Source organism: Trachurus japonicus, chromosome 6 (assembly GCF_045865225.1).
Source record: "Trachurus japonicus isolate A0001 chromosome 6, Traja_1.0".
NCBI classification, from domain to species: Eukaryota; Metazoa; Chordata; class Actinopteri; order Carangiformes; family Carangidae; genus Trachurus; species Trachurus japonicus.
The window spans coordinates 25,794,995-25,822,256 of record NC_140912.1 but is presented as its reverse complement, the minus strand read 5'-3'; the positions used below and the strand labels follow the sequence as shown (position 1 = coordinate 25,822,256).

The 27,262-nt window shown below is 42.2% G+C and overlaps 1 protein-coding gene across 7 annotated transcripts in view; it reads left to right on the top strand.

The window, feature by feature from the left end:
* Positions 1-27,262, top strand: part of mical3a (microtubule associated monooxygenase, calponin and LIM domain containing 3a) — a 96,071-nt gene that overhangs the window by 10,586 nt on the left and 58,223 nt on the right. For 6 of the 7 annotated variants that reach the window (XM_085780011.1, XM_085780008.1, XM_085780012.1 and 3 more), the window contains exon 1: positions 12,998-13,206. The gene's annotated coding sequence lies outside the window, so the exon portion shown is untranslated. Of the gene's footprint in view, positions 1-9,944; positions 10,319-12,997; positions 13,207-27,262 lie in introns of those variants that run through there. The other variant, XM_085780005.1, reaches the window with a different exon arrangement.

Here is a 27,262-nt window from a genome sequence, read left to right as displayed (position 1 = left end):
ATGTCTGAGATCTCAATAAACGACTGAACAGTATACAAATGTAGTTGTTTTAGAGCCATGTTCAGTGTTTGTATCCAGACACACCAAAGTAGCATTTCATACCTTTGTGCCTCATGATGAAGAATCAAGTCTGCAGAGCCTCATCAAGCCGAGAAGGAAGCGGACATGACACACACCGTACAAGGCCTCCTCAGTGAGGTCATGCCTCAACTCTGGGATTAGCAGAATAGCTGCACTCTGACGTGATTCCCTCGTCTCTCTCAGTGTAATTGAAAGGCTGCGTTTTCTGCTGATCTGTTTTTCATTTCGCAATTTGATACATTTGGCTGCGATGATGTTCGCATTAAACATGTGTGTGTGTGTGTGTGTGTGTGTGTGTGTGTGTGTGTGTGTGTAAAACATATCCTGCAGCATAAAGAATTGTTTATGGGAATAAGTTTATTGGGTCTCTCACTCCAAACAAAGCTGCAGTATTTATACTGTGGTCCTGTGACACGGCTTTCAACCAAGATGTAGATATGCAGATAACATTTATCTTCACTCTGAACATGTTGTTTTTCTCCTGCAGCGCTTATGGGAGCAGGATAAATGCTGACATCCAAAGCTCTCAGGCTCTGAATAGAAATTTCATGTAATTTGTTCTCCTTGAACTGCTTTAAATAGAGGGCATTCTGGGCATGTTGGCTGGAGGAAATACCAGAAAGTATTTTCATGCCTTACCTTGGCTAAAAAAAACAAAATAAAACCAGTTGGATTTGTGATAATTGGTCATGATTGAGGTGATTTGAAGGGGTGGCAGTGTCAGTCAGTTTGGGTCCAGAAATATCTCAGCAACTATTTCTGCCTTTGTGCTTTGAGAGTGAGACTTTTTAGTGATCCCCTGAATTTCTTCCAGGTAAAATTGAGTTTTTCGATAAAATGTCTCACCAATTATTGCAGCAATTGGAAAAAGAAATAGAAACCTAGCTACTTTAGTATTTACCAACTTTTAATCCAGCACTAACAGTATATAAATCAAGGTTTTCCTGTTCTGGGCCAACATGAGGTTCAGGTTGTTGTGTTTCCAGTGTATTATCTCTTTATCCCCTCAAGATGAACTAAACCAACCTTGATGATCCCTTAACCTTTCATCTTTTTAGCATGTGAACACGCTAATGTTAGCATTTAGCTCGTTGTGCCGACATGTAATCATCAAGGTCAATTTCATTTCCTGATCTCAGAGATAAGTTGAATGTTACTTTAGATAATCCCTTCAGATCTTAGTACAGTTCCAGGTGTTGAGTTTAAGTGCTTAAAGCATGACTGGAGGAAGAGAAAGAAAGGCTTAGTACAAAGACTGATGGTTTCAATGTTTGATCTCCATCTGTGGGTGTGTTAGAAGCTCCCGAATCTAAGTGTTGGCATTGGGATGAATAAATTGCTCTGAACGTCTTGTCAAGGAGCAACAAAGGAGGGCAAACAGAAGAACAAAAGCAGTTTTGTTCCCTCAGAAGATAAGGAATTCATTCGGCCTGTCTTCCTTTGATAAGATTTATGCTCAAAAACCACAGCTCAATGTCTTGTTTATTCAATATGGAGAGTGCTTCTCCCTGATATCCGGATTGTCATGTTTGTCTTACATGAGTGTGGGTGGTGTAGTGGTCACAGTAGCCGAAGGTTGTGTGTCTTTGTGCGTGTGGACTTTCTGCATGTGTGGACATTTCTCAGAGACAACAGCGCTGCATGAAGTGCGGCAGAATGCACAGCAAACACAATGCTGTGTGTTTGGGTGGAGAGGTGGGGACGGGCCGCAGAGATGAGCTCCCCGTTCTCCCAGTCTTTGTGTCCCTGTCGTTCATTACAAGCGCTCTTTGTGCCCGCCAGAGATCACATGTCACAATATTTGAACAGCTGCAGACGATAGATGCGTGTTTGCTCTTTTCCATCGACACAGAGGGCAGAGATCTGGTTTGATAAGATGGAGTGTGAGAATTTTTGGGAGAGCTGAGCAGTGTGAGAGCAGAGTTATGGGATAAAGAAGAGGAAGAAGAAAGGAACAGTATGATAGGAATAGTATTATTCACATTTAAACCCACCACATTCACTGTAGTGCAGCACAGAATACAAACACAAAATTATTATAACCACAGAAAGAGTGTCATCTGAAAATGTGCCTCTGAGTGCATAACTTATGTCTAATTGGAGATCAATGATCAATGTGTTGCTATTAGACACCACTAATGGACTGTGTTAGAAATCCTGTTCAGGGATTCATTGACAGCTCCATTCATTCTGTCACTTCTCATTTGCACCATTAGCTTAAACCTGTCAATAGTAGAGCTGTGAATGTGACATCTACTCTCCCACTGTGTGTTCTTCTTACTTATTATATGTGTAGACATTGCGGTACTAAAAATACCTCTTTTTATTACACAGGACATGAAAACATACATGTGTAATACAAATAGTCCTTTAAATGTGGTCGTGGGAGTAGAAGATCCAGTGTGTCCACAGTAATCCCAAAAAGCACAGGATCGTTGCCAGTTTCTCCTCTACATGTGTATTTTACATTTTAAATAACCGGACCTTCCAGCTACCTCTGTCTTCTAGACGTGTCCTGCTGTGTTATTGACTCTCAGAAACTGACTACGAGCCTGAGGGCTGGCAGCAGGAGGCTGTTCTGTAGACACGCAGTACAGAGGGGTCTGAGAGAAGAAGAAAAAAATCTCACTGTTGTACAACTGATGGATTTGTCTGTAATGTAGGCCACAGGTATCAGAGGTAAGAGCTGAATATGTTAAATCACTGTAGAGTACATGTGGTCTCTGCCAATCCCTCCTCAATACAGAAGTTGCTTTAGTTGTAATTGTCTGCTCCCTGCAGCGAAAAAAGTAATCATTGACAACATGGGATTGTGTCTGTGTATTGTTGTTTTTTTGTGTGTGTATACAGTGTGTACTGAGGAATTGGTTGTGCATGAAAGTCAAAGGTGTTGCATTATGTGCGTGTGTGTGTGTGTGTGTGTGTGTGTCCACAAAGGAGCATTTGGTTTCTGTCCTTGGGCTGTGTTTGCGCAGAGACTCGGAGTGAACGCTGCAGAACATGACCATCATGGCTGCTTTGTATCAAGTACTAAAAACTCGACTGAAACCATGACCTCAGCCTATTGTGGAATTACTGAGTCAACATCTGCCCGTATGAGTTGCAGGTAAAATGCAAGAAAGTGGGAGCTGAAAAAACAACAACAATGTTATAGCAGTCTGGATCTGTTTTCATTAGAAGTGAAGGTCAAGTTGGGGTCAAGCACATTCAGCTTTGATGCAGAAATGAAAAAAACAGCACTTCAACTCAGACACGCCTAGTCTTACATGCGGTGATCTCGTGTTTCGGATCACAGATAGACAAAATCCTCCTGCAGACCTCTCGGTGTGGATCTCTGTGCTGCATTGTGTGTAGTAATGATTTAAAATTGAGCTTTGAGGTCATTGTGTAAACTGCAGTTGAGCTCTGCTTTGTCTCCGTCTGTAATGAAAAAGCCTCGCTCAGGATTGTGTTTACTGAGTGACTACTGATTACAGTTAGCTCCTGCTGGTGGTGGGGAAATAGCTAGTCAGATCAAACTAGTAAGTATACAGCAGCGTCATAGAGGGGAGGGATGGTGTGCATGGAAAAGAGGGCAGACAAGAGAGAGAGAGAAGACAGAAAGAGAGAGAGAGAGAGGGCACCTTGGCAGAGCTGAGCACAATTAAAATTCAGGTCTGGTCGCAGGCGCACTGCGTGGAGTCAGTATTTGGAATGATAATGGGACAGCTTAACTACACTCTCTTTGGCAAGTGTGGAAGGTAACACTTAAGAAGGTGCTCTCATTACGGAGGAGTGATCTCATGTCAGGAGTCGCAGCTTGTTGAAAGTGAGACTCCGTAGTGCTCTTTGTTAATGTTTTGTATTTAGCACTGACGTTTTGTGAAAGTACATAGGCTACAACAACTATTATAACTGAACAAGGTGCACATGGAAAAAAAGATCAAAATAAGAGCAGCTGAGGATGAGATGTCATATAGGGGAACTATGCAAGATTTTTACCTGACCGGACTTGCATAGTTTTATTCTCTAGCATGGGCCAAGCTCTAGAAACACTGGATCCTACATTTCCCATAATGCAACTCAACAACATCGGCATACTTATCCTGTACAGGTCTTGATTTTCTAAATGATCAGTAATGCATCACCAGGAAAACAAAGTGTGAAGTATATATATAGTGCACTCTGGATATAGCAGGATGTCTTTCACTCAACAGGATGTACAGTATAGGCTTCTCTTCACTGAATGACAATTTGCACTTAAGGAAAGCGTGCAAGCTTGATTTCACATAGCTTGTTGACCCAGGACGTTTCTAAAAACAAATCCATCATCATAGCTAATGTAATGAGGATCATTGTAATGAGGTTAACATGCTACTTATTCTTTATGTGAACTACTGTAGGAAGGTTTTCTGTTACACAGCATTGAGATCATTTTCCCAGCCCCAGCATATTATAAGGTTTTCTGAGCTGTAGATAAACATAGGATAGAGTTAGTTGGATAGAGTACAGCCTTGTGGTAGCTACCTTGTAATTCAGCCTATTAAACCATGTAATACATTGGATTTAGATGATCATGATATCCATGCTCTGTTGTGTCTGGCTTGTTTTTGGTTTTTAATCATCACTGGCTTCAGAACATCAGGGTTGATGCTTGGTCCTCTTGAATTATGAAGTTATTGAGATGATTGGTTGTATGCAGCATATTTGCCCACCATTAGAAATAATATTGTTATTTGCTATGAGCAGAACAAATACCTCCTGACTGTTGTTTTCTGCATGTGTGATAAGACATTATAGGATGTAAGTTCGTAGGCCCTATAGAAAAGTAAAGTGTGTTCATAGACAATGTTGGCTGTGCGCATATCTAGCAGACAGTGTAAACACAGAACTGAACAGGAAGTTAGAGCTGGTCTCAAAAAGTCCAAAACTTTTCCATGAACTTTGAATGTGAGTAGCAATGAAATACTGTTGTTGTGTCGCATTTTATTTCTCACTAAGTTGTGCTGTCCTCCCACGCAGAAAAAATGTGACATATAGCTTGGCTATATCTTGAGCAACCAGACTCTGGATCCTTATATTGGCCAGGACAGGAAGAAAATCTTGTTGCCTTGGTAACTGATCATGTTTAATGCCTTGTTTGTGCCAGCCCAAGGGTAAGTGCAGTGATCTGCAACATCCTGCCAGTCAGGGATTGGTTAGTTAAGGTGAGTCCTTGGAGGTCTGTGTGGATATAGAGACACACAAATGTGCACAGAGAGCAAACACAGTGTGTAGTTACTTTCGCACATCTTTTGCATTCAATAAGTTGATTTTGTATTGATTTATTTTATAGAAAATAGAGTGCACTTTGGTATGTTCATGGACGTGGTATCAAACTACTCTCTGTGCAGCCCGTTAGAGCTACACAGACAGGGCATTAGAAGTCCTATTGAGACCACTCAAGGATGGCCTGCCTTTACTCTCCACTGTGAGACAGACATATAAATTAGATTATCAAATTACTGTCTTCCAGATGAGATACATGGAAGGACCCACTCCACTGATGAGCACCCTGTACCCATTGTCTTTTTCCTCTTGATGCAACGCTACATCTGTGGCAAAAAGTCATGCTGATGAAATAAAGGAGCTATGGCCATGAAGGGTCAGTTTAGCAGAATAAGTATAGTATAATAAGTAGTTTTTTTCCCTGAGCATCTACTAAAATCTAATGGGATAGGCCTAGGTATTAGGTGAAGCCAGGTCTCTATTTAAACTATTCACAGTTAAGTCGGTGGATTACCCAGAGTACTATCAAGGACACATTGAGCAGAGGTGTTAGATTCTGCCGTGCAGCTACAGTAGCAAGGTGGAGTCAGTTTGTTACATCACTCATCTAGACTGAAATATTTCAGCAAATGGGTGGATAGTGTTTTACTGAAATTTCTTCCAGCAGCACATGCTGATTTGTGATTTTGATTGAAATGATTGTATAAAATTGACATTTGTGGTCTTTCTGCCCCGGTTAACAACCCGGCATGCTGCATGCTGTTCTATCTAACAGCATCATACAGTAGGGTCAATATTTCAGGTTGTCTGTTAATTTTAACTGGCAAAACCTGCAACCCACTTTCACCTGCACTTTTCTATTGAATGTTAGCATGCTTACGCAATAAATAATGGTAACTCAACATTTCCAATAAAAATGTTAGCATGCAGATGTTAGCCATTAGCTCAAAAGAACTAAGCTACTCTGCAAATAAATCAACTTTTCTTACCCTTATATTGTTTTATTCTAACTACTGTTAATATTTTCTTTGCCCTGTGTACTATAGGAATAACTGCTGTGAAGAAATGTAATATTATATGGGTTTTTTGGTCTACTTGTTGATGCTTTCACTGATCCTCATGGCTGATCCAATTTAGACATCTCTTCTACAGCAGTTTACCTTTAACCCCTATAGGCATTACACTCACAGCCATACTTAGCTCACAAGCATCTGTGTTGCTAAGGTTTAGAAAGGGGTAAGGGAGAAGGGGTCAGAGTCGTGACTCTTGATCCTTTTAACTTCTAGGAAAAGTTGGATTTATAGTCGACAACCAGGCTACCAGTTCACAGACACAGTAAAAAGGCAGCAGTGTGAGAAATGGGTATAGTTTGGCCGCACCCTGACCGCTGCTGCTGTTTCAGTCCTCACACTGCCCTGGTCTGAGGTCTCCTAAAGACATTCAGTTAAATTTAGACTGGCTCAGCTTGACCACAGACAGACGCAGCCAGACCTCCTGAAATCTGACCTCACTGTCTGCCTTTTCACTCTCCACTATACCTCCACTAGATGATGTGTTTTCACTCAGTAAAAATTGTTCATTGTGTTTGATTCGTCTGTTGGACCCCCTGCTACCACCACCACCACCACACAGGCACATCCCTCTCTCTCTGTCCTTTCTCCTCTCCTCCATCATCAGGAGCAGCTGACTGGAGCTGACTGGGGCTGATTTACGTCGTGTTTGCACAGGGTTAGTGCTCATCGTTGTGGAGGAAATTAAATCTTCCAAGTTCCAGCACTGGCTGGATTCATGTTACCTAAAATACTGATGTGATTCTAGGAAGACCTTTTGCAATATCACTTGTTTGGACTAGAGGGGGTTCATACTGTGTTCATCTGTGGGTTAAACAGTCACTGTCTATATGAAAGATAGACATATCCAGTGTATAGATGCCTCAGTGACCTGCCTGTCTTTGTTATATAGCTATCTCATGTGGTCATTTTACTGGAAACTCAGATAGGCTACCGTATTTATTTCTCAGCATCTGTCAGGATAATAGTGCTACTGTAGGTTTGCCTGTGTGCCATTATTCACTTGTTACAATGCAAGTACAAAGCAGTCACGTTGCATCATCTGCTGATCTTGTGATGCCTTTTTTTTTTTTTTTTTTACCCCAATGGCTGAGCAGCAAAAAAACTGTGAATTCAGCTCTGTCATTGGTACATTTATCGTACATCTGATCGATTTGATTGATTTATATTTTGTCACATATTCAAAAATGTGTAGGGTTTCCCAACTTGCTCCACTCGCCATCTGACCAATGTTTTGTGGTCTCCTTATTGCATTATTTTCTTAGCATGTGCAGTGTAATGAACAATAGCATGTGATTTATTAGTAGTTGTTCTATCTGGAAATGAAGTGAGATTAACTTAATATAGTTTTTTTTATAAAAGATGTGCAGTTTCATGCAGTGAGTCTGCTACATATATGAAACTTAAATACGTTTATCTTACTGCTAGATTTCTGTTTTTGATGTGCTTAAATAAGTAAAGACTCTATCAGCATCTGTTGAGGTCACTTTTAGCAGGTACACCGGTGCCATTGCTCTAATTTCTCTTCCTTCGTCTCCTCCTCTGATCCTCCCAGAGCCCACTGGCCCATAACAGGCTCCTGACAGCAGGCGGTGAACATGATGTTATCACTTATTAGTATCACAGCTCTCATCACCTCCTCCACCAACAGTATTCATGGTAACAGAAGAAGAGGCAGGGCATAGAGTTTGACAGATTTGATGGGAGTGTGAAAATGCCATTATAGCCTAAGTCACTGATATGACTTTGTGTATTATCAACTGTCCTGTTTCTTACAGCAAAGATAAAGCCCACTGTGATATTACAGAGGAATGATACTCAGAAAATCTGGCCTTACTGAATTCTTTTACAGAAAATGTTTCCATTAGAGTGAATAACAGTGTTATCTGTGCAGTGTCTGGATGTAGAGGAGACGCAGATGGCTTTCTAGACAGTGTGCATGTTTTATTAATAAAGCCCACTGCCCAGTTATAGCATTAGAAGAAAAATAGTGCATAATGCATAGCTCTGGTTGCCTTTGGAGCACGATGTTTCAGCTACATGTTGGATCGATTTAGATTATATGTCATGAAATGGCATACAGTTTCAGCAACATGGATTGGATTAATTGTGGTTTTTACACATATTTTGTGTTATTTTATTTTAAAATGTGTTAAATTACTGAAGACTGTCTTTGGACAAGTTCCATAAGTGTGAAATGTTCTGCTTGCCTTCATTATAATCACTGTGTGGTTTAATATAGTGACACACCCAAGCATAATAGGTGTGGATGTTTGTTTATAATCAATTGCTCACATTGTCAATGAGTCAGTATTGGTTTTGGTAACGACGGGTATGAAAACATCTCTCTACATTTGAATTGTGAAATAATACTAATACTAATAAAAAAAACAAAGGGCAGAGTAAACCAAAACGTACCTCACCAACTTTGAGGAGTTTGTCCTCAGGCCTCGGGATTAGGGAAACATTTTTTGAGTTGCTCAATACCTTACAAAAGCAACACATGACATCAGCTTAAAAAGCCCAACATCTTCATCCTCTCCCTGAACAGGAAACATTTCTCATCAGTGGCAGAGCTGGACCGATCCCAGACTGTTACACAAAAGTCTGGACAACAAGCCTGGACCACGATTACGTGTGTGATCATTGGGAATGAGCGTGAAATTGACGGAGACCTACTTTCCCTCAAACGGGGTGTAAAACGCCCAAGCTCTCTTCCCGAAATCTTTTATTTCTCCCTGATGAACACAAAACCCTTTTTCTTTTTCTTCTGTCACTCAGCAGCTACAGTAAATGCTGCTTTCATCGCTGCTGTTCTTGTGCCAACTTCTCTCAGCTTTCAAGTCTGTAAAATGCTTGTTAATTATGTGACAGCAGGACACTTATCATTATGCAATTATGGCATTTAGGCCGTTCGGGACATGCCCCATGGAGCTCTGTTACTTTTGGTATTTTATCACTAAGCTGCACATAACATACATAGGTCATTGACTTGTTATTATCAGCATGGGCAGGAACAGCAGCATGCCTCTCTATTGTATTTGTGAGTGACCCAAAGTTCAGTAGTTTTGCTGTTTAAATGCTGCCCCCTTATGCAGTATCACTATTATAGTGTGTTTGAGAGTGAATAGTGGCAGTCACGCTTCAGACCGGTTCCGGTGTTGCTATAAATAGCTTCCTGCATGCAAGTCCCTGCAGGAGAGGCTGAAGTGCGGTAGGCCAGCAGGTCAAGTTACCACATATGGGTGCTCTTGTGTGTCTTGTTGTAACACTTGTATTATTTCTGAATCTGGGCCCCTGGTGAGTTCAGGGTGCTGGGACACATTTCAGTGGCAGCAGCAGCACAGATGAGAGCAAACAGCTGAGCCAAATCCAAGCCAGACATCTCACAACATCAGAAATCTTTTAAGTCAGTCAGCATGTCACTAAATCAGTCCAGGCGAATCATCCTTGGCTGTCTGATAGCAGCACCACCCCAGCTCAGCCCCACCTTAAAAAAAAAAAAAAGAGAAGCCGCCCATTGTGTCTGTGTGTGTGTGTTTGCAGGCGGCCTGACAGAGGATCCCTCCCACTTGGGAACCGGTGGGTACGTGACATCACCACCCAGCACCCCCCGAATCCCTCCCTCCCTCCCTTTACTTCAGTGCGTCCGACCAATCAGAGCCCAGGGAGCTCCGGTCACGTGAAAATTCCCCCCCCTAGTCTCGGTTACCATGACAACGATCACTGGTCCAGGCAGCATCTTGCTGTGGTGGTGGTGTTGAAGAAAGAGGAGGGGAAGAAGAAGAAGGCGGGAGGAGAGGCAGAAAGAGAAGAGGGGGAGAAAAAAAAGGGAGGGAGGAAAACAGACAGAGAACAGGTCCCAGCCAGAGGAATATACCTTTTGGACCATCAGCCCCTGCCTGTCTGCCCTCAGTACAGTGAGTACTTAACCTTTATTATCCTGCTTCATCAGCTTCATCACATGCGAATGAATGGGAATTTGATGCCGTCCATTGTCATCTGTGTTTGATAATGTGACATGGCAGATGCCTTTGAAGATTTTCGGAGATGACATCATGTGTAATTCCTTTGTTATGCTGAGAATGTGCAGCTTGCCTCACCTTAGCTAGACAACCCCGTTGTGTGCACGCTTCATTTAGCTCCCACTGTTCCTTCAATGAATGGCCGATGACAAGCCTCAGCGGTGAACAGAGGTGCGGTGGGAACCAAGGTGCTCAGCAGCACAATTAGAGGCGGTTTCATAATGTGGCGAAACTCTCTCTGATGTATTGTGATCGGGCAGCAAGCCATTCAGCTCCTGACTCATAATCACAGCCCTTTTTTTTTCATCCTCTTTGCTTTCTCCTCCTGGTCTGTCTTCCTTTTTTCTTTCATTTTGACATCCTGTCCCCCCCTGTGGTTTGTTTAATTAGCAAATCTGTGCAAATCCAACTAGGGCAGCGTGTTCTGACTGGAGACCTCATGTGTCCTTGTGGTGGAAGGAAGCGGTGCTGCAAAACCTCCCACAGCTGAAATGTTTGTGTTTTAAATCACCATAGCTTTGAACTGTATTAGTGTTATAATATAATGTGAAAGCTGTGGTGCAACATCACTGTTTCCAATAACAAAAGATAGAGCTACACTTTTATTATGCACATAAGACAATAAATCTCTGTTTACTTCTTAGAAATGATACACAGCTGCAACATTATATTATCCTTTATATGTTTACTTCCAATTATACATCTCTAGCTCTTATCTGTAATCCTATTAAATATTCCTGTACTGTTTCCTAGTCTCTGTTACACAAATACGGAGGCAGAACATGTGCTTTTTTTGTTTTGTTTTTTACAGATGACTTTTGAATCACAAAAAAAAGAGTAATACCAATGCCTGCATTCAAGCTGAATGTGTTTTGAGAGGGATTACAACAGTAAATGCCTTGTTTTTCTCAGTGTTGCTCTGAAAAACCAGCCACACAGGCCTATATCTGTCCGGTGACAGGAGGTGTCAAGAAGGTGTCCGCCTTGCTGGAGGCTGAAGAGCAAGAGACAGACTCGGTAATCTGCAGAGAGCTGATAGTGGCAGGAGGGTTCCCTCTTGCAGCATAGCAGTGCAAGAGGCTCAGCATAGTGTTGTGCTCAGTGTAACTCTAGATAAAAGCCAGTTTCTAATCAAAGTGCACAAACATTATCTTAAGTAGTCATATTTTGAGATTGCACCGTTGTTGTTAGCTGTGATCCAGCTGTGAAGATAGTGTGAAGCAGCAGTTACTTTCATAGTTGAGCGGGTTTAACTGAGGGCCTCCATGTCGTTGACCTTTCTTTTGAATCATTCAAGACACTCAGGGTAATAATTACAGCTTTTTATAGGTTCTTCAGATTTGCTACCATGGATTGCCAGCTCACTGACGTACACAGTGTGTTTTTTGTTGTGCGAGGAGACGTCTTGGATTGTGGTGTGATTGAGACGGAACAAAGCAGCATATCAGGGATGCATATTTCTGTCTGTGGGAAGCAGCCGGAGACTCAGCTATACTGTTTTCCATGTGAAGCCTTGCCGTTTGAAAGTGATTGTTTGAAAGTTATAATTTTCCCAAGTTGTAATCTTGAGTGGTTTTCCACCAAGTCAAGCTTCAGCTCCTCTAAAACCAACGTCACAATCCATGTCTATGCTTTGTTAGAAAACAAACAAATGTGCTTTGGAATTTAGTGGGAATTATATTTTTCTTGTTTCCATATGGGGAAAAGCTACTTGCAGAAAAAGACACAGCAGACTTGTGGAGGCTGAGAAATTACATGGTATTACTTTATGTCACGCCACCAATTAGAAAAATGCTTCCGTCTTTCATTGTGGCTTCCTCGTACAGGGGTCATGCGAATCAGTGGGGGCTGCTCATTGAATTAACTCTGATAATTCACTTAAACAAATACAGTATGTGACTATCGTATGCAGACTTTAAGTCCCAACCATACAGTCTATGGTCCTAACGAGACTAACGTTCAATGATAGGCTATATATATGTCATTGTTTTCATAGTATCTCTTATCACCCCCTGTTCTATGCAATTGGGACCATCATTTGGTCTTCATGGGTATCAGTAAGCACCATTTAGGGCCATCAGTTGTTGACATTTTCCACTTTAAACGTCTCATTTTGAGTCAAGTTTGTATGTCACACACCAGATTTGTCTGAATCCCCCTACAGTAAAAGGGAATTTTAAAATGTATCTCTGCTATTCATCTCTATGATGTAAAATCCCGCCCGTCTTCCCCTGTTGTGTAAAGCAGTCTAATGTTTCTGACACCACGTGAAGGCACCAGGACTGCTGCGTCACGTTGGAAGAGACCAATCGGATTAAACTGAGTTAAAACACGCAGGCTCACTCCAAGTCGTGGTGGGGGCAGCACAGCGAACATTGACGAAGGAAGTCAAATAAACGATAACATTTTACAAGTTTGACTGAATTATATATAAATTATTAAAATGTCATATCATTTTAGTGTGAATTACGGTGAAACTGAAAAGTAAGCGACGGTTCAGTGCCGTGTTGTTATTTTTAGACCCGCTCGCTCACCCCTCCTTGTCGCTCACATGGTTCGGCCCGATCCCTCTCTGTCAGTTTCAAGTTGCGCCTTCTCCTCCGCTGTGTGTGTGCTGTGGCTCCCTGCTCCGGCCTGAACCAGCACTGCCCGTTGAATAATAGAGCAGTTTACTGTGGATTTTTTCTCTCCTTTTTCTAACGAGGACATCTACGTCTACGATCGGACATGGATCCACTCGGCGGGCGATTCGCTAGTGGATTATAAACTCGCAGGATTCAAAGGTGAGAAGAAGAACAAGTCTCCGACCGCTTTTACAAAACGCGGTGCATTTTTTAACGTTACCCTGAGATCCGCGGACTTGAACACAGGTCTACCTCTCTGCTGCTGCACGTTGGGGGGAATGTCACGGTCCGGTGGTTTTAATAGAGCAACTGGCGATTTAACTACTCGGCCACAGCGATAAATCAGGCTTGTTTCATTTGCATTGTACACGCATAATTGTTGTAGCTCTAATGGTGCATCAGCAGCGGTCATCTGCTGGCTGCCAACCCCCCCACACCACCACCACCACCTTAGTTAATGTCTCAGCCTGTTACAGCTCAGATGGGACAGCCTGTGGAATGTGTTGCATGGTGGCAACACACTCTCCTGATCGATTACACCCAGATATCCTCATACTGAAACATAACTCTGTAGTCCTAAGTGTGTTTGCCCGATTGGATATTGTTGAATTGGCGCAAGGTCACATAGTAGCTCATGTACAGGAGCCTATGCATCATGCACACACACCTGAGTTTTTTTGTTTGTTTTTTGTTTAACTTCCTGGATGTTTGACTCCATGTTTTCTGCAGCAGCACAGGTACAACTTTTCTAGAAAGGAAAAAAAACAAAAAGATAATCGATATAAGCCAATGATATGAGTATCTGTTCTTATTGTTTTCTTTATGACAACATTTGACACCATGTTGTGTTGGGATGCAGCAAAATACAACAGGTGTCTGTCTGTCCCTCTGATGCATTAGAGATTTCCTGTAGAGGACAAAGTGAGGGGATGGTTTCTATTTTCTCATCTGTCTATTTAATATAGCTCCTTGTTTTCATTGTCAGAAACTGGATTGTGCACGTGTTTGATACAAAGGAAGGTCATCTTGCTGCTTACAGAATCTGTTTTAAAGCACATAGCCATATTTCTTTCGTCCCATCAAAGTCTGACCCTTGTGTAACAGGCAAGTCACTTGATTTCTACACGCCCGCCCCTTCAGTGATTCATGTTTTTGTTTGATTCTTCTGCTTTTGGTCTTGTTGGTTGACTGTGCACTGACCTCAACAATAATAACAATACCATATTACTCCATCTGACCCAGATTGGGGCCGTACGTCAACTACACGGCAACAAAAGTCAGTCTGTGGCTAAATGGAGCGGTAAAGTCCTGACCTGACAGACATTTCCCCTGGACAAAGACTCTTCTCCTGCCTCAGTTGAGTGATGGAGCATTTGCTGTATCGATCAGCGATACTACTGACCTTTTCCTCTTGTTTTTTCATCTGCCTGCCTTTTACCGGCCGCAGCAGAGGCTCCAGCGATGCTTGAGACTAGACTTGAGACGTCTTCTCTGAGGTCACGGGGCGGTGCGGGGTCAGGCAGACGTTAATTGGGGATGTTCAGCCTCCGTTGAGTTGTGTGTGTCATCATAACTCAGTTTGTCTCTCTTTAGACATCAGGATCAGAGGCAGAGAAGGAGGAGGGTGTTTGTTTGGTGGCTGACTCAGCACAGTTAAGACCTGAAGAAGACTCTGCAGTCTGGCTTTGTGGAGAGGAGCTGGGTCAACCTGTAGTCTGCAGTATCCTCTGCAACATTTCTCAACACAGTCCTAGGGACAGAGTTGTATGTTTTTCAGTTTTCTGGAGCACAAACCCACTTTTTTCCAAGTTTATTTAACTTTATAAAGTCTTCATTCAAAAAACTGCACACAAGTAACAAATCAAAGACATCCCATCAGAATCTAATTTTCAGCGAGATGAGCTTGATGTGATACTGTAGCATAGGACTGGTTATTATAATGAAATATAGAGATTAGTCTTTGTGTGCAGTGTTGCAAATGAAAACTAATCAAAATCAGATTTATGGCTGGCGTGGATTTCAAGGACTTTTGTGTCCCTGTGATTTTTACATGTTGTAAATTCAGCGGATTTACAAAAAGAAAACACAAACAAATCCATGTTGGTTTATGAATAACATTTGTTTGTTTTCTGTAAGATTATATCCATCTGCCCTGACCTAGTTAAGCAGTTCACTGTGTTTTCTGCTAAAAACAAACACGAATACAACTCTGGATGCTTCAGTTTATTTATAACGATGAGTCATGTTTCTTTATTATTCCATGTTCTTGAGACAAGTGAGGTTACAGAAGACGACTCACGCACTGTCCTGAAACTGTCCGTTATAAAATGCATGAGTCAGATTTGACGTCGTCACTGACAATGACGTGTTTATCAATGTACAGTTGTATCTGTGGAAGAGTGAGGATGTGCAGAGGGACAGGGCGAGGCTGAGTCACGGTGACCTCTTACTGACTGTCACTTAGAGGTACGGACTCAGTTCCTGACTGGCTCTGGCTGACTTTATTCCCTTCTAAGTTTTTTCCCAACTACACATCCATGATATTCCAGCTTTATAGTATTATTACTGTGCTCCTGTGCTTCAGACGTTATTCCTATGATATTTCTACCTTACTCCCATGATACCCCAACTTTGATTTTGAAAGTATTCCCATAATATTCTGGCCATATTCCCGTGATATTCCGACTTTATTTCCTTAATATTTCAACTTTCCTTTGATGATACTCCAACTATATTCCCGCATAATTCCGAACATATTCCCATCATATTCTGGCCGTATTGCCATGATATTCTGCTTTATTCCTATAATATTCATATCATATTACCATGATATTCCGACTTTGCCGTGATATTCATACTGTTTTCCCGGGAAATTTCTAACTTACTCCCCTGATATTCCAACCGTATTCCCGTAGTATTCCGACTTTAATCCACTGATTTTCTGCCTTTATTCCTGTGATATTCCAACCATATTCCCCTGACCATCCGAATGTATTTCCATGATATTCCCACCTTGTGACATTCCAACTTTATTCCCAAGATTTTCAGACTATATTCTTGTTATATTCCGACTTTATTCATGTGACATTCTGACCTTATTGCAGTGATATTCCAACTTTATTCTGCAGATATTCCAACCACATTCTTGTGCTATTCCGACTTTGCCGTGATATTCATACTGTTTTCCCGTGAAATTTCTAATTGATATTCCAACCATATTTCTGTAGTATTCCGACTTTAATCCCCTGATTTTCTGCCTTTATTCCTGTGATATTCCAACCATATTCGCCTGACCATCCGAATGTATTTCCATGATATTCCCACCTCATTCCCGTGACATTCCAACTTTATTCCCAAGATTTTCAGACTATATTCTTGTTATATTCTGACTTTATTCATGTGACATTCCGACCTTATTGCAGTGATATTCCAACTTTATTCTGCAGATATTCCAACCACATTCTTGTGCTATTCCGACTTTGCCGTGATATTCATACTGTTTTCCCGTGAAATTTCTAACTTACTCCCCTGATATTCCAACCATATTTCTGTAGTATTCCGACTTTAATCCCCTGATTTTCTGCCTTTATTCCTGTGATATTCCAACCATATTCCCCTGACCATCCGAATGTATTTCCATGATATTCCCACCTCATTCCCGTGACATTCCAACTTTATTCCCAAGATTTTCAGACTATATTCCTGTTATATTCCGACTTTATTCATGTGACATTCTGACCTTATTAGAGTGATATTCCAACTTTATTCCGCGGATATCCCCCCCCCCCCCCCTCCCCTGATCCTCCACAGTAGCGTGGATGTGGAAACAGAGCTGGGTGAAACAGAAGGAAGGAAGCCCTCTGAAGGCAGCGTCTGCTCTGGCATTAACAGATGGATGTGTCCCAACTGTCAGGTTTTTGTTTTTTGTGTTTTACCCAGAAGTCCGTTTGTGTGGTTGAATCATCAGAACCTTGTTGTTGGGCCCAGCGAGCTCATCGGAGCTGGTCTGGTCTGCAGCGCGGCCTTAAAAGGAGACGTGTTGGTAACTAGATGTTAACAGCCTGTTGTTAACTGTTGGAGGGTTGTGTATTGCAGCGGCCGGCCACTCACTGTAAGGAAATGAGTGTACTGAAGGAAGGACACTTTCCACGTAACCCTTTCTGCCGTGGCCTTTTTGCTGAATGAGGTCATAACGATTAGCGTATTCCTGAGCGTTGAGTCAGTCGCACGTTGTAAAAGTACTGTAAACAACCTGGTAGAAGCCAATAAAGTATCATTAAAGTTATCTAAAAACTCTGAAGTATAAACCCAACACCTGCTCCTTTGCTTTTCCTAAGGTTGTTAGGATTGTTGTTGTTGAAATGTATCTTAATCTTAATCTGACCACTAGAGAAAAAGTTTTGAATGTGGGTTAATGCCGATCAGATTTTGGAGACCGACAACAAAAAGCCACCGGTCGAAGTTTTGCGTGTGACTTACAAGTATGGCCCCAGTCCATTGGCTTTAGTGATTTCTCACAGCTCCGGATTAAAGACTTAACTTCTTCTTGGCTGTTTCTTCTACCTTGCAGGTCAGAAGTAGGTCAGTATGACAAATGCATTCCTGAGCCCAGGTCGGTCAGACTGTTTACATTTTGCCAGTGTACTGACCCTTGAAACTATAGCAGTGCTGCGTAATCTTTTTTTTTTTCTCTCTCTCTCTCTCTCTCTGCGTGATGAATGATACTAATTACCAAGGGCTAAAATATATGTGAAACACTGGTGTTCAGAGGACTCAGGAGGAGATACTGTATCATTTTCAAGTTTAGCAAAGTTTACAACAGTGCAGCTGGAAAACACAGCTCCTAAAGTTCATCCTGTATACGTGTTATTGGTCGTGTCTCACATCAAACTTCCAGGGAAAGAGTTGTCCAGATTATTGCAGGCAAATGTTCCTGCTAAATCCAACCTTAATTGTTATCACTTACAAAATGTTATCAGATCAGATTCCCCCTGTGACCTTTCAGCCACAGACCAATGTTGTTTTTATGACCAGTTGATTAATGCGCCCATAGAAAATTATCGGCCAACTTTGTAGGTTCCATCAGCTCTGCGGGGTTTTTCTTTTTCAGCCTTTTTTTTTTATTGGGTTTTGCAAATGAATTAAAACATTAACAAAGAGGAAAGTATAAATCTTTTCTTATAGAAAAACAACAGAAGTGGCCACTGAAGTTTTCAGTCCTTGTTGTAGCTCGTTGTCTGGGTTCGTGCCCCACAAATGGCTCGGTCATCAAAAATTTCCAGCTAAATTGCAATTATTTCTGTCACAGCCTTAGTTGAACGTATGTTTACCATGGTTATTAATGCAGCATGCAGCATAAGCTTCAAAGTCCCTCATCAGACATCATAGAGACTAGGTCTGTATTCTCATCACATGGGAAGTATCTCAATAAGCTAAAGACTTTTATGTGGCTAACTGTATAATGTGATATCTTCATCCCCAGAAAGGCCAAACAAACCTAAACATACTGTAATCATTTCCAGGCCAAACCCTAAACCTAGGTTACAGCAAATGTAAAGCATTTTTTTTTAACCCTGATATCAATGTAAATATCTTTACTATAAATGTATAACCAGCTTTGTAAACACAGGGCCAGACAAAGACCTTTTATAGTTCAAATATAACCTTTAGTCACACAACTCTGTATTTGTCTTTGCTGTCTTTGTTTAAACTGCTGACGGTCGTTCTCTGTGGGTGCTGAAACACATGAAGGTCGGCTTTGTTTTGGTTGGTATTTTTTATAAATATTAGTATTTCCATAAATACTTTTTGAATACTGCCCAGAAAATGGGGGCAGTCATTCAGAACTACATCCTTTATTCGCGCCTTATTGGCTATGGTGTCGCTGCATTTGCTGTTTAATTAGTCTACTGATGCCATTATGTATTTTCTCTTCTTGATTTCTGTCTGCTGACACCTGTACAAACTCTCTATACTTTGCACCCAAGGGTGTAACTGTTACCAACTGATAGCTGTACTGTAACCAGGTCTTTTTTTCCAGACAAAGCTTTATTTTCTGAAACCTATATAACAGCTTTTCAGCTAATGGGGCTGGAGGAAGCGTCTAACAGCTGCTCAGCCTATAGCTGCGAGGCCCCTTTCAAACGGTCATCCCTCTGGAGACCACATCATATTTCACATTCACTCACTGCTCTGCTGCTTGTGTGCGGACGAGTCTGGGCCGTGTTATCTCCGTCTCTGCTGGACAAGAGACGGATTCTTCTCTGGCAGGCCTGATGGAGAAACAAGCAGACTAAATGTTCCTCTTTCCCAGAAGAATGCGAACAATTCTTCAAGGGCCCCGGCCGCCGGTCTTCTCCGTGCCTTTTCTCCATCCGGGTGGTGGAGGCCTTGGATGTAGCAATTTGTAAAGCAGGGTGGGGGTGTTTCATACAAACGGTCCTCACTTCCATAGCAACTATGACGAGCAGAAGGCAAGTCATCTCATCACTGTAAAATGAGTTAGGAAGTTAATTGGAGGGCTTGTGTTTGTGCCCCCCCCTCCCCATGAGGCCTTACCTGCTTAATTATACTGCAGACGGATGCTGAGCTGACACCTGCTTCAGGGAGGGTGAACTGTCTGAGACCAGCCTCTCAACCACAAGGTGGGAAGAGCTGCAGAAAACATGCTGAGAAGAACATGTTTGACCAAGTTTAGTGTAGAGACTCACTGGAGGTAGAGCAAACAGCTAACTTACACCCATCAGTTCCTCTGAAGCTGACTTTAGACATTATGTCATATGTTTACACATTAAGTCTTGTTGCTTTTATGAAATGAAGCACCATCTGCCCGTCAGTTCTGTGCAGCTTCACCAGCTACAGCTCAGGATATGAGATGCATTAGGTGAGCGTAGGTGTTAGTTTTGGCCTCTGGTCCAGAACCTGTTTGTCACATCACTTCAGGACTTTAGTGCAACTTCTCTTTAAATAACAAACTTTCACTTTTTTTTTTTACTGTGGCATTTCAGCTATTTTCCTTTTTAAAACAGTCACTGCAGTGCAAACTGAGTGGTCTTTAGAATAAGGACTGTACTCATGCCTGAAATAAGACCATTTACATGGATATTATGTAAGCATCATGAATGATATTATTTAGGAGTGCGCAATAACTATCGATACAGATAATTATTAGCGGTCAAGATACACCAATGCGTCTGATAATGACTTGATTTTGCTCTTTTTGAGTCGGTTTGCCCCCTAAGTTGATTTGAAACAATAATAGGCTACATGTTGATTTTTGAACAGTCATAACTGTTCTTGTTTTTGTTGTGATGAGGTTGGTTATATTATTAAGTCAGAGACAATGTTCAACTCATCTTCACTCACTACATCTTAGCCTTTCTTACTGTGCGTTCAGACCGAAAGCGTCGAGAGCGTCGCGGTGGCCGGAAGTCATTCATTTTCAATGAGAACCAGCGTCGAGGAGTGTTGAAGAGCGTCAAAGGCGTTGGCGTCGCGTTTTGGCGGCGAGAGCGTCAGGAGAAAGTTGAAATCTCCTGAACTTTATGCTAATGAGCGATGATGCGGAGCAGCGGCAACCAATCAGAGTGTAGATGTCGCGGCCCCTTTAAATGGATGACCAACCACAACCGACGTCAACTTCTTTGATGCGCGTCAAAACGCCAGGGTGTTCAGACCACCAGCGTCGCGGAAAAGCAGAAGAAGAGCGTCTTTTGACGCTTTTGACGCTTTTGGTCTGAACGACCCATTAACCTTAAAAATGTTATCGGTTATTGGCATCAGCATTGGTTATTAGAAGCAGAAAGTTATCAGTTATCAGAATTGGTGGAAAAAAAGAGTTATAGTGCATCCCTATTATTGAATATACTATAGATACTGTTGTGGTCAATTGACAGAATTTTTAGGGACTCCTCCTTTTGAAAATGAAGGACTAATAAAGTTGTAAGAGCTTTGAAACAGACTTGATGCAGTGTTTAGATTGGGACATGAAATCCTTGAAAGTTTGATGTGAGATAAAATAATGAGTCTTTATTGTTTTGTTTTTAATGCAGCTCCACTTGACTCACCCGCTGTCATTTATTGAAAGATTTTGGGGATTTCTCACGCTGGATTTAATTGGAACCATTTTCGGGTCTATTTACTTTCCCCCTTCCTCCTCCCTCCTCAGTTAATACATCTCCTCATCCCTCATCTTGGTTTATTTACTGAAACATGACTTATAGCCAAGTACTTGGAGTTTTCATCAAGCGTTTGGTGTAATCTATGGACCGACTGCCAAAACTGCCTCGGTTACGCGACCACCTGCAACTTGTAACGCTGTGACAGGGATTAAAGTGTAATATGGGAGGAACTCTGTTTTTGTGCTTTCTCCTGTAGATCTAATGGCATGCATGCTTCATGCTCTTGTGTGGGTGTTCACTTACCGTCCTACTGGATGAGCCTGCAGCTCTGCGCCGTTCACACAGGAAGGCTGACCTTCCTCTGGTCCTGGGTGTGCTGCTCAACTATTTAGTGGAACTGGCGAGAGGGAGATGAAATGACTGAGCAGCAACGTTAGGCTGGGACGAGACGGAGATATTCTCACGCTACTGTCTGTTTGATGTGCATATGTGAGCAATCTAGACCTTGCTTTCACCTTGGGGCATATTTACAGAAATGATTGGGGGAATTTTTTCTTTGGTTATCATAAATGAAAATACAGCTGTGTCTCATTTCATTTGAACAAACTCGACTGAATTGAAGAAGGAGGCAAATGCAGCAGTGAATGTTACTGTGCAAAAATGCAAATGTTAATAAGATTTTGTTGCTTTTGTTACCAACTAGGGCTGCAGCTAATGATTATTTTCATTATCGATTAGGCTGTCGATTATGTAAATGATTAATCGATTTGGTCAATAAAATGTTGAAAAATGTCAGGATGACATCCTCAAATGTCTTATTTTGTCCACAAACCAAAGAGATACTCAGTTTATTGTCATAAAGGAACAAAGAAACCAGAAATATTCACATTTAAGAAGCTGAAATCAGAGAATTTGGACTTTTTTTTCTTAAAAAACTACTCGAACCGATTATTCGATTATCAAAATAATTTAATAATCGATTATAGTTTGATTAATCACTTAATTGTTGCAGCTCTTTTACCAACACTTGAGTTGCAGTGGTATGCATTCACTGGCTAAACCCCATACCAAGGAGGTTAGGGTGTTTTGTATACCTGCTCTCTCAGTTTACACATCCTATTAGGTATCCTGGGTCACTTGAGTCGAGTGCTCTCCTCCTCTTCGGTGTGACTGGACTGGGTGCAACACGCCGGGGTTTAGTTGTTGTTTCTCTGCAGCTGCCTCGCTTCCCTCTGACAGGCTGTCACCAGGCCAACTGCGAGGATGTTTCGAGCCTTGGAGAAAAGTCAAAGCATCCAACTTGCCGTCCTCCTGGTATAGCTCTCATCTCATCTCACTCCACTTTCCCCCCCACACCCCCACGCATCCCCACCACTTGTTTACCACGCGGACGGCTCACACAGCTGCGCCCACGCACGTCCAGAGATTAAGAGGAAGCAAGTGTGGATGTGACAGGATTACGGCCCGTGCTGATGACTGCTGGCTGCGTGTCACTCTCGCTCGTCCCGTCGTGGGCTCGAAGCTTTGAAAAGCTGCCATCGGGATCTACGGCGGAGTCAGATGGAATTGATCAAGAAATAATTTCAACTGAGGCAGTCGGATGATTTTTTATTTTTTTTATTTTTTGCAGCCAAATCTGGAAAGAATGAAGCTCGAAATGTTGAACAATGAAGCGAGGCCCATGTCCACTTGGCAGACCAAGGCATGGGACGGTGTTGTTTTTGTAACGCATTAACCTCCTCTCTCTCCTCCTCTTCTTCTCTCGCTCCAGAATATTGCAGCTTTTTGTGCCATTTTCTCACACACAGAGAAATTTCAACCTCTTCTATTACTGCAACTATAACTATTCATCATAGCATCATAACCACAAGTCCAGCCTCTTCTTTCACGTCTTTGCAAATTTCCAGGCTGCCTTGGCTGTTACATTCCGTCTGGAATCCGCTCTGTTTTCTGCGGCTTCTTGAAGTTTAAACATTAGCTTTGTAATTAATATGGGCGAAGAGAGCAGAGCTTAAAACAGAGTGAACAGAGTTTCCCATGGCCCCGACAGAATGAGAAACGGTCCGTGTGGGTTCGCCGCCCTTCTGTGTTAAATGTGTGATCATGTAGTTATGACGCCTTAAGGTTAGTTTTTATGTCTCGGCCCCGGCTGTTTATGTTCCTGTCCATCATCCTTCATGTCGGAGCATGAAGAGAGACAGAAGAATTCATCTCAGATGTTTGGTTTGCAGTAAAAAAAACAGAACCTCTCTTGATTGACGTTGTAGATTTTCATATCTAGCAAGAAAATCAGCTGATCGGGTCCTTGCACCCTCGCTCTTTAGCATCCTCTCCTTCCCTCCCGCATGCCTCCAGTCCATTCCTCACCGGTCATGACTAAGCCTTGGAGACTGGTTTGTGTTGGCTGTGTTTGCCTACTGGGCTCAGATTACACTTCCTAGTTCCCTGGGAAGCAAGCATGGGTCTGAGAGTATGAGTAACCAAATACATGCCTTCATCTCACTGCACACTCCGGTGTCAAGTATGTAAATGACCGACACAGATAGCCAAATGAGGATTTTTAATGAGCAGAGTGCTATTGATAGCACCAACGAATGAGTAGCCGAGCTTTACAGTGTCACTGCAGTTTTTTTCCTCCTCTTGTTCCTTTTGTGGTTGACTGCGTTTATGGCTGCATAGCTGCGGCGCTGCCTGCTCTGCTCTTGTTACGAAAGGCATGAAGGTGGGAGAAGTGGCATTCGAGTCGGGATTTGAGAGGTTTCCTAAATCAAATAGCTGCAGCAAGTGCTGGCAGGCAGCTCAAATTGACCATGTTTGACAACACATAAGCAAGCAGCCTCCCTCCCCTCCCCTAGAGCCGTTACTAATACACACATTTTTAAATAAAGAAAGACCCTTTGTCATCAGCACATATTCCCCTGAGTCGCCTCAGAGAGAGATTCTGAGTGCCTTTTTTCGTTGGCTGTGCTATATTTGCTACTTTGAAACCAGTCCATCTGAAATCCCCTGTCATGGTTGGAATGAATCTGATATAGGCCAGTAGATTCAGAAATGAAATACACCATGGGCTCAGATTTGAGTTAATCCCCGACTCTTTTATTTTAGGCAAAAATTGAGGTTTGTCTTGGCAGCACAACTGAGCAGACTGGGGACCAGCAGAACCTCTGATCCACCATCACTCCGGCCTGGTAGATTACATAATTTGAGGTCAAGTGGAGCTGGATTTAGCTGCTCTATTTCAGTTTAACAGAGACAGGTAGTCAGCAGGAAGGTAGAGAGGGCTGCTTTGACTGCAGTGCACAGATACATGGAAAAGTCTGGTTATGGAAGGATGGGAATAGTTCATTTTGAAGGGATATTGGATATATCCAACATGCATAAAGCAGCAGAGATTATCTATTTGTGGCATCCATCAATTACCAGTAGCATGCAATATAGCGGTCAGAATTTATGGTCTGTTTTGAGGCCGACAATCGCATGTTGCGCTTCACATCTCAGCTCTCTTGAGTCCCGGGAGGACACCGCACAAGTGATGAATTTGACGGAGAACATGATGTTTTTCCAGTGCGCCGAGCATTAACGTGTCAATCTGTTTAGCGTTTAGGAGAGGACGACATGGATTTTTGTGTGTTTATTGGCTCGGAGGCCGATCTGCCACTGGAGTCGCTGGAAATCTGCATAGGTTTTTTTTGTGGGGAGCGGAGATGAAGTGCTCAGCTGCAGCGAGCGGCCCCGACTGTCAGAGGCAGAAGTGATTCAAATGCCAGATGGTTTGGAGTCGGCCTCAGCCAGGAGCAAGTCGACTTTCAGACGAGAAAATGTTTGTGTACTGTGTGTGTGTGTCTGCTGATGTGAAAGGACGCACAACTATCTCCATTTGTGTGTGTGTGTGTGTGTCTGCATGAGAATAAATCCCTAGTTCTAGTTTGCATAGGCTCATAATGACCATGTCCATTGTCCAGACAATAACAGATATCAAACAGCGTTACGCAGCTATTCATCCGCTCTGTTGACTTTAGCCTCATGTGTATTATCATTATGTTGACGTGCAGCAATGCTCCTTTATTACTGCCATGTCTGGTCATTATATTTCCCGGTTAACACAAACACGCTTTCTGCACTGGTGTTTTCAGACATAACATGACACTTCTCATAACATCATCATCATCATACCTCGACCACTGTATCAGCAAAGTTACCTGATGGTGGTGGTTGGTTTTTTGACTCGAGGCAACACATTTCCAGCCATGGTTTGCAAACAGACACAGTAATGATGTGCACCCCCACCGACAAAGGCTCTGTGCTCAGACAGAAATAAGAGTCTGGTGCTTTGAAGTGTCTAATTTTATGAATGGACTTGTTTCCCTGCATCTTACTTGAGCTTTAATTATTATGCACAGCAGCGCACAGGGCAGACACACACACTCAGACACCTTTGATGAGGAAGCTCACGTTGTGACTACAGAGTGAATGTCGCACTCTTGTGTTAGTGTTTGTGTTTTAAAAAGGGGTCATGTGCATATTTATCTTCTTTGAATGCTTTGATTTAACAAGAAAAAGTGAAGACGGTCCGGATCAAGAAATAAGAAAGTGGAAGCCTGCTTTCTTTATTATAACCTTTATTTCTAACTCTGACAATTACAGATGTGTCACATCGTCATAACAATACACTGCCTGTAGCGACATGTAATAAAGTTGTGAGGGGCTGTAAACACATGATGCTTGCTGCAGCAGCAGCAGCAGCACTGTGATGATGCCAGGGGAAAGATGGTTTATTCTAGTCTGATGACAGATTGATGAATATGTTGGTGTTTTAGAGAGACATAAGAGTCAAGTGTGGCCACTGAACACAAGAGACACGATGACAGAGGCGAGGCAACAGCTGAAGTGGTTGAAGTGAACCAGAAGAAATGAAATGAAGTACAGATGATTAGACATGGTGGAAATGCTCAGAAGGATTTACAACATGGGGGATTACTGCTGGTGGAGCACAAGATGACATGATGCAACTCATGATCATTTTCAATATCGGTTTATCAGTAGTTGGATAAGTTTACTTGTAAGCAAATATTGCCCAAAGCTGCTCGGTTTTGGTCTTAAAGAGGAACTATGCAAGATTTTTTACCTTTAATTAACCAGCTTTAGTGTAATTGTGGTGGTTAAATGACTTGTTACAGGGAGAATGGAGGCTCTCTGCTTTCCACCTAGTGTCTTTTGGCTGAAACCCGATGCCCCAGCTCTCGTCTCTGCAGCACCACAACACAAACACACCCCGTAATCCTTAATCTCTTGTTTATGACAGATAAAACTACACAAATATATACAGTACACATCGTATAACGTATATGACGTTAGCCCCCGCTCCATGGATTGGCTTCTTGCTGCATGACTTTGTTGAAAACAAAATCACATTGCCAGGGGCAAAACATAGAAAAAAACAACCAGACTTGTATAGTTCCCCTTTAAACCCAAAGATGTTAAGTTTGTATAACAAGAGGAAATGCAGAAAAGCTGAAAAGTCTTAACATATGTGAAGTTTGAACCAACAAATATTTTGTATTTTTGCTTAAAGGGATAGTTCAACATTTTGGCAAATTGGCCCATTGCCATAATCATAATAGTATATAATATCATAATAGTCATAGCAGTAGGTTCGTTACCTTTAATTGTAGGTGTAAGCCATTTTCAGTACGGCGGAGCGCAGCAGCTGGCTGCTCAGAGCTACGCTATGGAGGCTAACGGAATTTCTTGGTTTCCCTCATTAAACTCATCAAATACAAAATCCCAAAACTCCACAGCGCTTTTGTAGACAAGTTGTGAGCTGCACAACCACCACGCTATGAGATAATGACGGAACGATACGAAACGGAGCCGTTTTCGAGGTAAATTCATACAAAACCGCTGATGCGCGTTGCGTTCAGGGACAGTTTTTCAGCAAGCAGTCTCCGTATTTACCCTGTATTTACCTCGAAAACGGCTCTGTTTCGTATCGTTCCGTCATTATCTCATAGCGTGGTGGTTGTGCAGGTCACAACTTGTCTACAAAAGCGCTGTGGAGTTTTGGGATGTTGAATTTGATGAGTTTAATGAGGGAA